At 45.1% G+C, this 12,960-nt stretch overlaps 1 long non-coding RNA gene across 1 annotated transcript; it reads right to left on the minus strand.

The window, feature by feature from the left end:
- Positions 1-7,369: 7,369 nt before the first annotated feature.
- LOC144303660 (uncharacterized) lies at positions 7,370-9,089 on the minus strand. The gene is made up of 3 exons (XR_013370648.1): positions 8,970-9,089; positions 8,345-8,414; positions 7,370-7,726 (listed from the first exon to the last, which is right to left on the minus strand). It is a non-coding gene; the product is annotated as an uncharacterized LOC144303660 (long non-coding RNA).
- Positions 9,090-12,960: the final 3,871 nt, after the last annotated feature.

A 12,960-nucleotide genomic window follows, 5' to 3' on the forward strand; every position in this document is an offset into this window, starting at 1 on the left:
AAAAGAGGGGCTTCTCAGAAGAAACAAAAGAAAGAAGCATCTTGAATAGGATTCATTGATTAACAGCCCACACATTTTTACTTAGCATCTACTATCTGCCCCGCTTTATGCTAGGTCTTAGGGATATGAAGACAAATGAGAAAGTCACTACTATCATGGCACCAACCTATTGCAGCAAGAGGTGGAGGAGGAGGAGTGGGACAAAATGAGGTGAAGGATTGGGAGAAAGACATGTCAACACATACATTACACTATAACGTGCTAAAAGCTGTGTTAAAGGCAGAGTATGGTGCTGTCTGGGGGAGTCTGGAAATGCTTCTCCCAAATGACTGTTAATCCTCAAAAAATGAACAGGGATTTTTCAGAAGGAACAAAATGTACAAAACCCACAGGCATGAAATCATTTTGGAAATGATGCGAGGTTCAGAGCAAATGCAGAGAAGAGGGGTAGGAAACAGAGGGAGATGAGGCTAAAGAAATAAGGTAGAAACTAACCCTACATCTTCGAATGCCGAAAAAGAGGTTAAAGTCCACTCTGGGTATGTTGGGGACCACAGCTACAGTTTGTTACGGTATGTTAGTATGTTGGAAAAACCAAGGAAATTAACTGATGTGGAATTAATTGATTTTTGTATGACTTAGAGAAATCAGCACTGGGAAATCATGGTTCCTTTTGTGGAGACAGAAAGGAGGGAATGGTCAAAAGGCATCAGATCAGAGTGTTTCTCTGGCAAGGCAGCAGTGGAGACAGTTCAATGACTTTCAAGTGACGTTGGGAAAGGGACCGACCTTGGGGTCTTCGGGAGGTGAGGTGAACAAGCAGGCACTGCTGGATGTTTGCAAGCGCACACCTTTGCCTCTTACAATGTGATTTCATTTTCATTTTGAACATACGCTGAATTTTATTTTTTTCATGTCAGTCACTGCTGACGAAATGGAAATCATGTACCAACAGGTCATCTGCGAGTTCTGGGTCATATGGAAATGGGGAATTCATGTTTAATCATTGGCAGTAGCTAATGAACAATCACTCACTTGTTCGAACCTCCCTTCGGCATTTCTGCAATGTGGTTCCTAGAATCATACTTCTCTTTTTCTTCCTTCCCGCCCCCGGCTTTCACCAATAAAAGAGTGCTTTGGTGGCTAGAAACCTCTCTAGTGAAGAATGCTCTCTTAGAATAAATTTGTGGTATTTCAATAGTTCCACTTCTCTCTGGCACTGGTTTTTGACTTTTCACAGATCTTAAATTTTAGAACCTTGTGCAGGGAATAAGAACCGAACGAGTTAAACAAGAAAATGAGAAAATAAAAACATTACAGCTAAAAAATAAAAATAAATAAATAAAAACCCTCACATGTAATCAGGAACAACATAGTTCTCAGAACACTAAATCCTGTTATCTGATTCCCCTGTCTCTGGAGGAGCTGTCCCGGGCTGGGGTAGGTGGCCTCATCTCTCACAATGTATGCATTGCAGCCTCCTTACTGCCTCAGGAAATGAAAATGGCCAAGCATCTAGCTGTGTATACAGAAGGAAGGCACTGCCACCTACAGGTTATAAAATCAGGGACATAATAAATTAATAATTTGTAGGAAAAAAATTTGTTTTATTAATGTAACATTTTCATAGCCTTAAAACCCTCAAAGTTAGCTAGTTTATCCTCCTGCCGTGGGGCAGATCTGTTCCTAAATATTCAAGAACTTTCCCTGAGATTAGAGAAGCTCAGCCCTCAGACAATTAAAATCTAACCAAAGTCGGGTTGGACTTGGCAGACAGTGAGCAGTCAAGGGGTGGTGGGCAATTGCTTTCTGGTACATTTTTTAAACTCAGAACTCTCTGGGCCTCAGTTTCCTCATTTGTAAACTGAGATAATAGATTAGATCAGTGTTTCTCAAAGTGTGGTCCCTGGACTAGTTCATCAGCAACACCTGGGATTTAAATATGCAAGTCTCTCTGGCCTTGTCTCAAACCCTAGACCTACTAACCTGGATACTTGTGAGTAGGATCCAGCAATCTGTGATTTCACAAGATCTTCAAGTAATTGAGATATATATGCAAATGGAAAAAATCACTGGATTATATGATCTAGAAATGTCTGTTGTGCAATTTCATATCGCTAAAGTGATGTCACCGGCAGTCAATCACCAGTCTATGGAGGAGCTGTCTCCCTGGGAAGGTTGACCTTGGGGGAAAAGAGGGGAAAAGTTGGAGCTATAGAAGCAAATTTACCACTCTATGGAATGGCCATGTGGCCACCGATGGATCATCTCAATAGTCAACCAAGTGTTTTAAAAGCTATTGGTCCAACAAAAAGGTTTTCACCCTAGATCATCAATACATAAATGTACCTGGTCATCAATCAGATCTGTCTACCTCTGTGTAAATTAATGCTTCCTCTCAGCTGAACTCCAACTACCAACTTCGACTGACCCCTGAACTCCATAGCAGGAAATTTAGTACTTAATGACAGCATCCTAGAGTATTCTCAAATTCGTTTCCCATGATTATCTCATCTTGCTCACCAGATTTCCCTCAGGATTTTTGCTTATGTAGCTCATATACTCACCTATAGGCTTCCGGCAAGACCCCACCATAGCTCTGGCACAAACTGGTGTTTAACAAAGTGTCAATGACTGGCTTTATATGGTTCTGTGGAAAACACAAATTTGAGTCTTTGAACAGATTTTAAGCCATCACAATTTTCCTCCTTCTCCCATTGTGCTTCTGAAGGATTCTGTGAAAGGATTATGTTGACTTTAAAAATAGCTAACACCCACAAAAAGCAGTAGAAATTAAAGAACTGAGGTGGTGGGGGTTCTAAGTGTTATATTAGACCCACGTATGTAGATCAGTGGCATAGTCACAACTCTGACTTCCTATGTTTTGGAGCATTTATTTGGGCAGTTAAAGCAATAAAATCTAAACAACATAATAAAAATCTGAATCACCCCTTTGAAGAAAACTTAATAAAAATTATGTTTGAATGTAATTAGCACTAGAAAAGAAACACAAATGCCAGTGTCATTTCTAGCATCATGACTACAAAGTTGTTTATGCAATAATTATTGAAAAGCTCCCCAGATTTGCTTGGTTTTCCTTTCAATAATAAGAGGGAGACTGAGGGCAGCCTGGGATAGTCTTTGGCTGCCAGTGTTGTTCTAGTTGGGTGTTTGACCAAGAGAGGCCCACGTGTTAAGAAGAAGAGTCAAGGGTCTGAGATTACCCCAAGCCCTTTCCTTTTACATAGGGAATGTGAACATCTGAATGTGCTTGGCTTCAAGGCCAGAAACTGTCCACTTCATGTTAGCCACTCAGCTCCAAGTCTGGCTCTGGCACATAGCCGACCCTCTGTGGAATTGTATTAGGCAAAACACATGAGTACCCATAGTTATTTGGAGACAAGACCAAGTAAAGCTTATTACACCACTCTCACATTTTATCTATATAATTCCCATTTTAAGACACCTAATTGTTTATAATAAAGAGACCACTTTGAATAGGACAAAAATGGACTGGGTCAAATTTTGGATCTTCAGCGCAAAACAAACCCAACATCACATAAACAACTTCGGTCTGGTTTCCTTAGGATCAGTTGGAGGTTGGTTAAGCGTGTGTGTGTGTGTGTGTGTGTTTTACGAAACTCCAGGCTTTCCTATAACCTGCAGGCCTCGGTGTTACCCTGAACTCTCATCAGCGTATGACATTCTAAATGACCCAGAATCGAGAGATGTTTTCTGCACAGCTCAGAACAGCTGTCTGGCAGCCGCACAGCGGAGGTGGTGGCATTTCAACAGCACTGGTCAATGAAAGACCCTTTATTGTCTAATGGCAGAGGACCAGGCTGTGAAGTGTATTGTGTGCTCAGGAATCTTTTGAGATAAAAGGTGCAGAAGAAGGAGAATGGACTCTATTCAGCTTCGTGGAGGGTAGAACAGAGACCGTCTTCACAGGGTCGGATTCTGTGCTTTGGGTAGAAGGAGGGCACTGGCAGCAGAGCCTCATGGACCCAGAGGGGTGAGGGAACCCCTGGTGGCTCATCTGGGTGGCCCTGAGTCCGGGCGCACAAAAGCACTGCTGAAGAATCACTACCCTGTTGCAAGAAGCCTCTGTGGTCTCCCTCAAAGACATGCCCTGCGCTCCCACGGGGGAGGAAAGGCAGAGGTCTCCCCGAGGGGCAGAGCCCTGGGGACCACACAACAGGGAGCAGCGTGTAGGGTGCCCAGCCCTTCACTGGGCCCGGCACCGCCCAGGCTACAGGTCACTCTCAGAGACACCGCAGGGAGTCCTCTGGGAAACATCCAGGGCGGGTCTTAATACTTCCATTTATTAGATGAGGCAAATGGGGCCCAAGAGTTTAAGTGACTTGCCCAAACTTGCAGAGCAAATAACTGGGACCAGAGCCCACATCTTCTCATCCTAGTTAAGCATTCTTCTTGCACCGCCAGGCAGCTTCTCAGAGACTGCTCTTCAGGCATAACCTAGAACTAGAAGCCACCTGGCCCCATGTCGGCGGACGGCTACCTGATGAGGAGCGCCACCTCCCTGGCCACTCTTTCCCTGTGCTTTCCTCTCCTGGCCCAAAATGCACTTATCCCAGTATGTCCTCGGCGGTGCTGGGAAGTGGGCAAGATAAGGCTACTGTCATGGCAGGAGCCAAACCACACTAATGTCCCCAAAGGGCCATTAGTAGAGCCCCCAGCCCCTCGCCCCAACATCTGGGTCTTGTGGAGGCTCTCAGATTTTAAGTAAAGGCAAATAGGAAGTCATACTCAGGTGACTGAATCCCTTCTTTGGAAGGGTCTGGAAATGCACTAGCTCCAGTAAGTATAATAAAAAAAGGAAATCTGCAAAGAAAGCAAAGAGTAGTCCAAGATTTTCCACATCTCCAGTCACTCCGAGAGGCCTCCAAAAAGACTACAGAACTTCAGAATGCATGAGACGAAATAGCCTCATCAATGGCAACGTGTTGCTTCCTGAATGAGACCTTATAGAATTTCTGCATTGGATGTTTCCTCAAAACTCAGATCAGCCTGATTCCTGGGGATCAAATAGCTTTGTGCTTGGGGACAGTTTCTTTGTCCATTAAAATGGAGACTATGATTGGACATCTGCTCCATTTGCTTCACAAAGGTGTGTGTGTGTGTGAGAGAGAGAGAGAGAGAGAGAGAGAGAGCGAGCACAGGCAATACTTCTTGCAAAAGTGCTCTTTAAATACCAAGAACTTGACTTTTTTTTCCTTACTGTCAATGCACAGAAATACAATGGCCATCAAAGAAGAAAGTCTCCATCACCATCACCTAGGAAGGTAGGCCAAAGGAAATCTTTTTCATTTCCATTTAAGATTTTTAAAAATGCAGGGCATTGCTTTGCAAACTTCAGCTAACATCAGAAACTCCTGGGGGCTTGTTTCCAAATTGCTGGGTCCCAGCCCGAGTTTCCAACTTAGTAGATCTGGAGTGGGACCCCAGAGTTTTACGTTCCTCTTATTCCTGTGATGTGGAGATTACTGGTCCTGGGGTCATGCTTTAAAAACCCCTAACATAGGGAATTAAACAACAAACGGATGGAAGAGGGGGTGGTATTTGGAAAATGACTCTATGAGGGCCCAAAAAGTCCTACCAGCGTGGCCCAGGGATGTTAGAATCCACTTTTACTCCGGGTGACTTTGGAGATGGAACAAGGCAGTTGCCACCTTCTCAATGACACTGCCTACAGCGCTGCAATCTGTTTCCAATTTAAAGGAAGAGGGCGAGTGCTCTGCACGCGCTGAGCTCAATAAACCTGTCGTCGACAGGCAGCTCTGCACCTGGAGCTGAGCTGACGTGATGCTTATGGGTTTCAGAGAACTTTGTGAAGACTATTCCTTGCAAGAGATTTTGTCATGAGTCAAGATTCTAAACACCACTCAAAAGCCAGCCCTAGGCAAAATTATGAGTAAGACCCTCATTATTCTCCCACCTTCCCAGGGCCTCCTCTGTCTTCCACAAATCTGATCTCTCTCTATGCCCGCCTCCTGCCTTCAGCCAGTGCCTTTCAAAATGCAGTGATCCCCCAAATTACCTGGGGATCTTATTAAAATGCAGATTCTGATTTAGTTGGTCTGATGGCATGGGGCCCGAAGCTCTGCGTTTCTACTGACCTCCCAAGGGATGTCGATGTTTCTGATTCCTGGGCTATGCTTTTGGTAGCAAGGCATCAAATAAATTGAAGCTTCTTAAGATTATCTATAAATCCTATCTTTCATTCCCTAGTTACATTTCTGTCAGGTGAGACTAGGCACTAATGGAAAATCATATCCACTCCTGTTAGATGGAAGCTTTAGCAACCATTACCTCTCCTGGTAAAGTGACACTAGAATGCGCAGGATCCAGAGGCTTCCTCAGGGAATGACACAGCGGGGACTCTCAGTACAGGGACTGACCTTTCAGGGAGGTCAGTCTCAAATCTGGGGCCAGTTCTTACTCCCTTAGTATAGATCTGACCTCCATTCACTGGGGAAGAAACTAATTCCTAAGTGGACGAGCTGACCTGATTATTTATTTATTTGCAATTTATATCCTGTCTCCTTCTAACGTGGATTTAAAGCAAAGAGTTCAGAGTAAGGATCAGGTTATCTGACTGGTAAAGTCAGGTGTAAAATCTTCCCCTCCCCTATGTTTTCAAGTGTCTTCTCTTATGAAGCAGGAGGAGGAGGGGGAGGGGGGACACGCCAGTCTCCCTCCTCCCTGCCCCCACCCCCGCTTTCCTATGGGTGCACACTCAGACATTCTTTACTTCTCGGGTGATGCATTCATCCTATCAGATCAAATTCTCAATTGTTCTCTCCCTGTTATTTTATCTGAAAAATGCCAGCTCAAATCAGAATAACCCATGCCAAGAACCAAATGAGAGAGATGATTTATCAATAATTTATGGAGTCTTCTGTGACCCTCGCTTCTCCCCTGTGCCCTTGCCCCCCATCTGTCACCATGCTCCGTCTGTGCTGCCTTTCACATTCCCTCCCGCATTCGCCCTCCCAGCCTCCCTCCCATGCCTACCAAATAGGCCAGCCTCTCGACCTCACGTCAGAATATCATTATTAATACATAGCATTTATTGGCAACCTGCTCTGGACCAGCCAATCGGCCAACAGTTCTTTGTGCATGAACCCTCCGAGTCCTTGCCACACGCTGTAGGTGCTCTCATCATCCCCTTTTTCCAGGCGGCATGTCTGGGGCTGACCTAAGTTTCCACAGCTGGCAAAGAACCTAGTAGTGGAATGGACTCTCTGACTTGGGCTCTGGAGCTGAAGCATCTGTCTGTGTGCTTATTGGTCTGTCCATCTCAGCTTATCCCCTGCCCCCCCCCACACACACACACCCACACACACAAAATTGAGACGGCTTAGAAATTATCTGTGTTAGACTAGAGTTCTCTTCCCTTGGTGAGACACTGTGCCAAGGTCAGCACGCTCTCCGGGTGTGAGCTCTGCACATCATTCCTATGCTGCTCCCCGCGGAGGCCCTCCAGTTCCATCTCTCTCCTGCAATCCATTCCACAGACTCCCCCCAAATGCTGTGTTTAGTCAGCTCCAGCTGCTATAACACGATATCACAGACTGGGGGACTTAACCATTAGACAGTGCTCTCTCCTGGGTCTGGAGGCTGAGAGTTCAAGGTGCTGGCAGATTCCGTTCTCGGTAAGGGCCCCTTCCTGGTCTTCAGATGTTCATCTTCTGGTTGTATCCTCACATGGAAAGCAGAGAGAAGCAAGCTCGATTGTGTCTCTTCTCATAAGAGGACTAATCTCATCACGAGGACTCCACCCTTAGGACCTAACTGCCTCACAAAGGCCCCGTCTCCAAACACCATCACACCGGGGAGTAGGGTTCCCATATATGAATTGGAGGAGAACACAAACATGTAGTACTTAATGCACAATTTTCCTCACGTTTCTCTCCTGTCTTAAGAATGGACAAGGCCCAAGGGGATAAATACATAGCATTTATGTATTTGACATAAATGTTACTGTCCAGCATCTGAACCCTATTTGGGGGATTCTCTATCTTAAGAAGCAGAGACCACTCGTAAAAGTTGCATCGCTAGCCTTCCTTGCAACTAAGGCCTGGACATGTAACCTAGGACCCACTGTCAGATGACAACCCCCCAATTTTAAAGTGGAAAAATCCTGGGCCTCGGAGAGCTCATTCTGGCAAAGGTTGGTGGGTGGCTATGCTGGTTTTCCAGAAGCAAGTGTGGCTGCAATTTTCACAAGAGACCAGGACTGTGGTTGCAGGAGGAGGAGCTGAGCCCTGGTGCCCAATGACAGTAAGAGAGATGTCTTCAATGACCGAGTAGGTTATACCTGGTAATGCAGCTTCCAAACGCTGCTAGTAAATCTCAGAGCTTCCCAGAACTGTCTGATGATACCTTTCCTGGAAGAAATTAACCAGATTTGGGTTTTGACCTTGCTGCTAAGCATGCTGCCTGCTACAAACCCTTTACCTCACCAGTGGGAGGGCAGTCATTCCCACCCGCCACATATGGCTCACACTCCTTAGAAGGGGAGCAACAGAGGGAGCCCTACAAGAGACAAATCTTGGCTTCTCTTTTATCATTTTCAGTGAGAGACTCACTTACGTTGACCTGTCGTGCCCTGACCTAGTATAGGGGGACCACTGTGGACTCTTAAGACAGACATATGCTCTGACCACAGCAGACAGGCAGAAAGAATGCCAGGTCTTCTGTGCACACCACCCCAGTAACTGGAGCCTTAGGCCCCCCAAGCCACCACCCAGCAGAGGCTAGGGGAACTAACAAGTGAAAGAACCTGACAAAACGTGCCACTCGCAGTGACTGTCCTGCCACAGCCCCTGCTGAAAGACAACCCTGAACTAACCACCCGGGCCTGAGCCCCCTCTAGTCTCCCACAGGGACCTAGGCTATGATTCAATGGCACATAATCCGTAGAAACCAATTCTCTGACTCACCAGTGACCCATACTTTGATTGTGGTGATGGTTTCATGGGTGTTTGCATATGTCCGAACTCATCAAATTATACACATTAAATATTTGCAGTTCCTTGTATTTTAGTTATACCTCAAGAAAGCTGTTCTGGAAAAAAGAAGAAGTAAAATGGCTTGGTGCAAAATAAAATGAGCTGGTCCTTTCCAATGTTTACTTTTGGGAGGCAAAATTGGGAAAAAATAAATAAATGAAACCGATGTAAGCAGGCAGTTTGCAATAAGAAACCAAGCTGAAAAGCCATGTTGTAAGACAAGCAGGGGCCATTGTGGGCCATGAAGAAGCCCAGTTATGAGGAAGGAGAAGCCTGAGTGAGCAGAGCAATAAGGGGGTAGGAAGCCTGAGGGAGGAAGCTGATAGAAAAAGATGACAGTGAGCACTGGGAAGGCAGCAGAGTCCCATTAACAGACTGATTAGAGTGAAGACCCCTTGAACTACAGCAAGGCTAATGGCCACTGTGGGTCTGGAAGATGGCCTCATTCCACTCCGCTGCCAGGCCGCTTGCTTTCCTGAAGTCTCCATGGGTAGGCATCCTGACTACACATTGCTCAGGCCTTGAGGTCACTTAAGGTCAGGTATGTTCTTGTGTGTGTGTGTGTGTGTGTGTGTGTGTGTGTGCTGCTTTTCTATTTGAAATACTGTTTAGAGGCATGGGTTGTTCAGTCAGTTAGGCATCTTTCTTTGGCTCAGGTCATGATCCATGGGTCCTAGGATCCAGCGTCCGGCTCCCTGCTCGGTGAGGACTCTGCTTCTCCCTCTCCCTCTGCCCCTCCTCCCTACTCATGCTCTCTCTCTTTCTGTCTCTCTCAGATAAATAAAACCTTAAAATAAATAAATAAAATTAAATACTGTGTATTTGTGATTTAACATCAATTACCATTATGTCTAAGAGCAATATGAGATACCATGTATATGCTTTCCACAGGACGCTACTGTTCAGTGGTTCGTTCTTTATGCCAGTTGCAGGTAAATAGAGGTATTAGCATAAGATGCAAATAGTTCACTGTTATATTTAAAAAGTATTTATGCACACTGCGTTTATTTAAGATGTGTGTGTGTGTGTGTGTGTGTGTGTGTGTGTACCTGTATTTCTTTAATGTTATGGAACAGCATAGTTCACAGGTCACTGTTTCCACATACGTTGTAATAGAACATAAATGAACATAGGGATACACATCTCTGCCAAAACAAGGCTCGACTTCCCGAGGGCCCTGACTTCAGGCCTGGCTTCTCCCTCCCAAAGCACAGAGAGAACCCAGAGGCTGGCCATCGCAAATGTCACTCGGGCACATTGAAACATAAACACAGCAGTGTGAAATTAGGGGATGCTCCCTCCTAGAAAAACAATACTGGTGAGAAAATAAATTCTCATGATTGAAAAAAAATACCACAGCACTGCATTCTCTTCACATCTCCAGTTCCATTTTGTTTCCTTAATTACTTCTCTTTTATTTCCTTTCCATTTCCCGGTACAGAAGTCCAGTAACTTTGCCCTCAGCCTCCGTGTGTAAAATGACTGTGGGGACACAGACACGCAGCAATGGCCCATGACCCCGTAGAGGCTTGGTCTCTGCCTTTGGAACAGTTGCCCGTGCTCTGGCTTCCTGGGCCAGGGCTGAGCTCCTGGGCCGCTTCTCAAAGCCCTTCCTAGCCAGGGCCCGCCCTCTTCATCTAACTTTATTTCCCTTGCCAATAATAACCCATTAACGCAGGCCTAAACTTCCATCTTTATAAAAGGGCTCGTGTAGATTTGCTACAAGCAGCTAATTTGTCATAACTTCTAAGCACATTATACCCCCGGGACAGGGCCAGAAAAATAACGTCTGGGCCCTTGAAGATATTTCTTTGCCTTGCTGTTGTCACAGCTAAATGGAGTGATTCATTAGCCCTTGTGAGAAACTCCTGACTGTCATTCTTAGAAGCTATTACCCTTACCATGCCATATCAAGTCAGTATTCAAGGAAAACTGAAATCTCTCCTTCTCTGAACTCTCCTAGTACTTTGAGTCTACAATTCCCACAGCCCTTATCAACGGAGCCCTGTTCCTGGATTATTTCTGCCCTCATAGGGCTCAGCCCCCTGCCCGACTTCACTCTGCAACATCTGCACAACTGGCTCGGGTCAGCTCCATGTGCCTCACTATGGCTGGCAGGACGAAGGTAATCATAATTGCTTGAAACTTAGTTTTCCTTTTTCCTTTTTAAAGAAACTACATGTATTACCCATCTTGCTTGCTCCAGACAAGGGACTACATGATTTATGCATCCTGTTGAATTATTTCCTTGAATCCCCAGAATGAATTTAAGAAGCCGGTATCACTCCCATATCCATGATCCTGACTAATGCAAGCGTTCCTTTGCCGGTAAACCCACCTCCCAGTCTTCTCTTTTTCCAGTGGCTGAGAAAGTAATTGAGACCTTCAGAGTAAGAGAAAAATACAACCTCAACAGCAAGCAATGTAAATTAACCTCTTCAACCTGCCTTCAAGTGTTTCTCCATGTGTGGACCTCAAGAAGCAGCAGAGTCACAGACTAAACCAGAATTTCTGTGGACAATTTAACATACAATTAAATGAAGATTCCTGGGCCCCCCCTCAAATCTACTGGATCAGATGCTTTATGGTGAGGTTTTGTTTGCTTGTTTATTCATGAGAGACACACAGAGAGACGCAGACACATAAGCAGAGGGAGAAGCAGGCTCCATGCAGGGAGCCTGATGTGGGACTCCATCCCAGGACCCTAGGTCATAACCTGAGTTGAAGGCAAGACGCTCAACCACTGAGCTACCCAGGTGCCCCTAGGATGAGTTTTAAAGCACTTAGGGTAGTTTTGATGAACACACAAGTTTGAGAAATGGTCTTAGACTGAGTCTGTGTATTGGTCAGAATATGTTAATTATGCTGCAGTAACAAACAATGCCAAAATCTCAGGGGCTTCATGCAAGAAAAGTTAACATGTCCCTCAAGGTGGGTATGAGTAACTCTCCAGGGAGTTGTTTTCTATGTGATAATTCAGTGAACCTAACTATACTGATCTTGTGGTCCCTCCATCATTCACTGTGTCAGAAGGGAACTTGCCTCCAGAAGGAGTTATGAAACAATATTCCATGTTCACAATCTTCAGAAAAAAGAGAACTGAAAATACTAGTTGACGTGGTTTAAAGTGTTGGGGTTCAGAGCCAACAGACAAGAAAGAATTCTTGAGATGTCTTTCATGCAAAAAGGAGGTTTTATTAAAGCACTGGGACAGGACTCATGAGCAGAAAGGGCTGCACTGGGGTTGTGAGGAGTGGCTGATTCTAGAATATTTTCTATCCTGGGGCAGGGAGGGTGATGTTAAGGTCCCAGGAGATTGGGTCTATAGGTTTCTGGAGATTGCTTTTTTTCTTGTAAATCATTAAGACAGTTGCAAACTGATGGAGACTCATGTCCTGCTAGACTGTGATCTCTATCAGTTAACCACTTATTTTTCTCTTTCCTTTGTTCTCGAGCAGCCAGGAGTGCCTGAAGAATGGCACATATAACCCACCTGGGGTGTGGGGGCGTTAGCTTATGGTTTGCCTTTAGGTTGCCTTCTGTTCCCTTGTCCTGAGTGATTACCAGTAAAATATACCTTCCATAAAACAGTGTTTAAGTCCCCATGAACACATACTACCCTTCCAGGAAGCCCTGATTTGTTCTCTAGTTTACGAAATCCTAGAGTGACAGGTGAGAAGGGTGTTTAAGTTAGTATTTGCATCTTCCAGGTCCATTCCAGGAGCATGGTAGACCCGTAGGAGGAGAGCCATGGGAAAAGACAGTGATCATTTGCCTCATTGCCTTCCTTTCTTTGTGTTTCCATGTGAAGAAAATGAACTAGAGGTAGAATTTTCCTCATGTCATGTTTACAATGAGGGCAAGATGTTCATATTGCTAAATACTCCTAAGGAAGCCTCCTGGTGCTAAATACTTACCTGGC

This window comes from Canis aureus, chromosome 32, assembly GCF_053574225.1.
Source record: "Canis aureus isolate CA01 chromosome 32, VMU_Caureus_v.1.0, whole genome shotgun sequence".
NCBI classification, from domain to species: domain Eukaryota; kingdom Metazoa; phylum Chordata; class Mammalia; order Carnivora; family Canidae; genus Canis; species Canis aureus.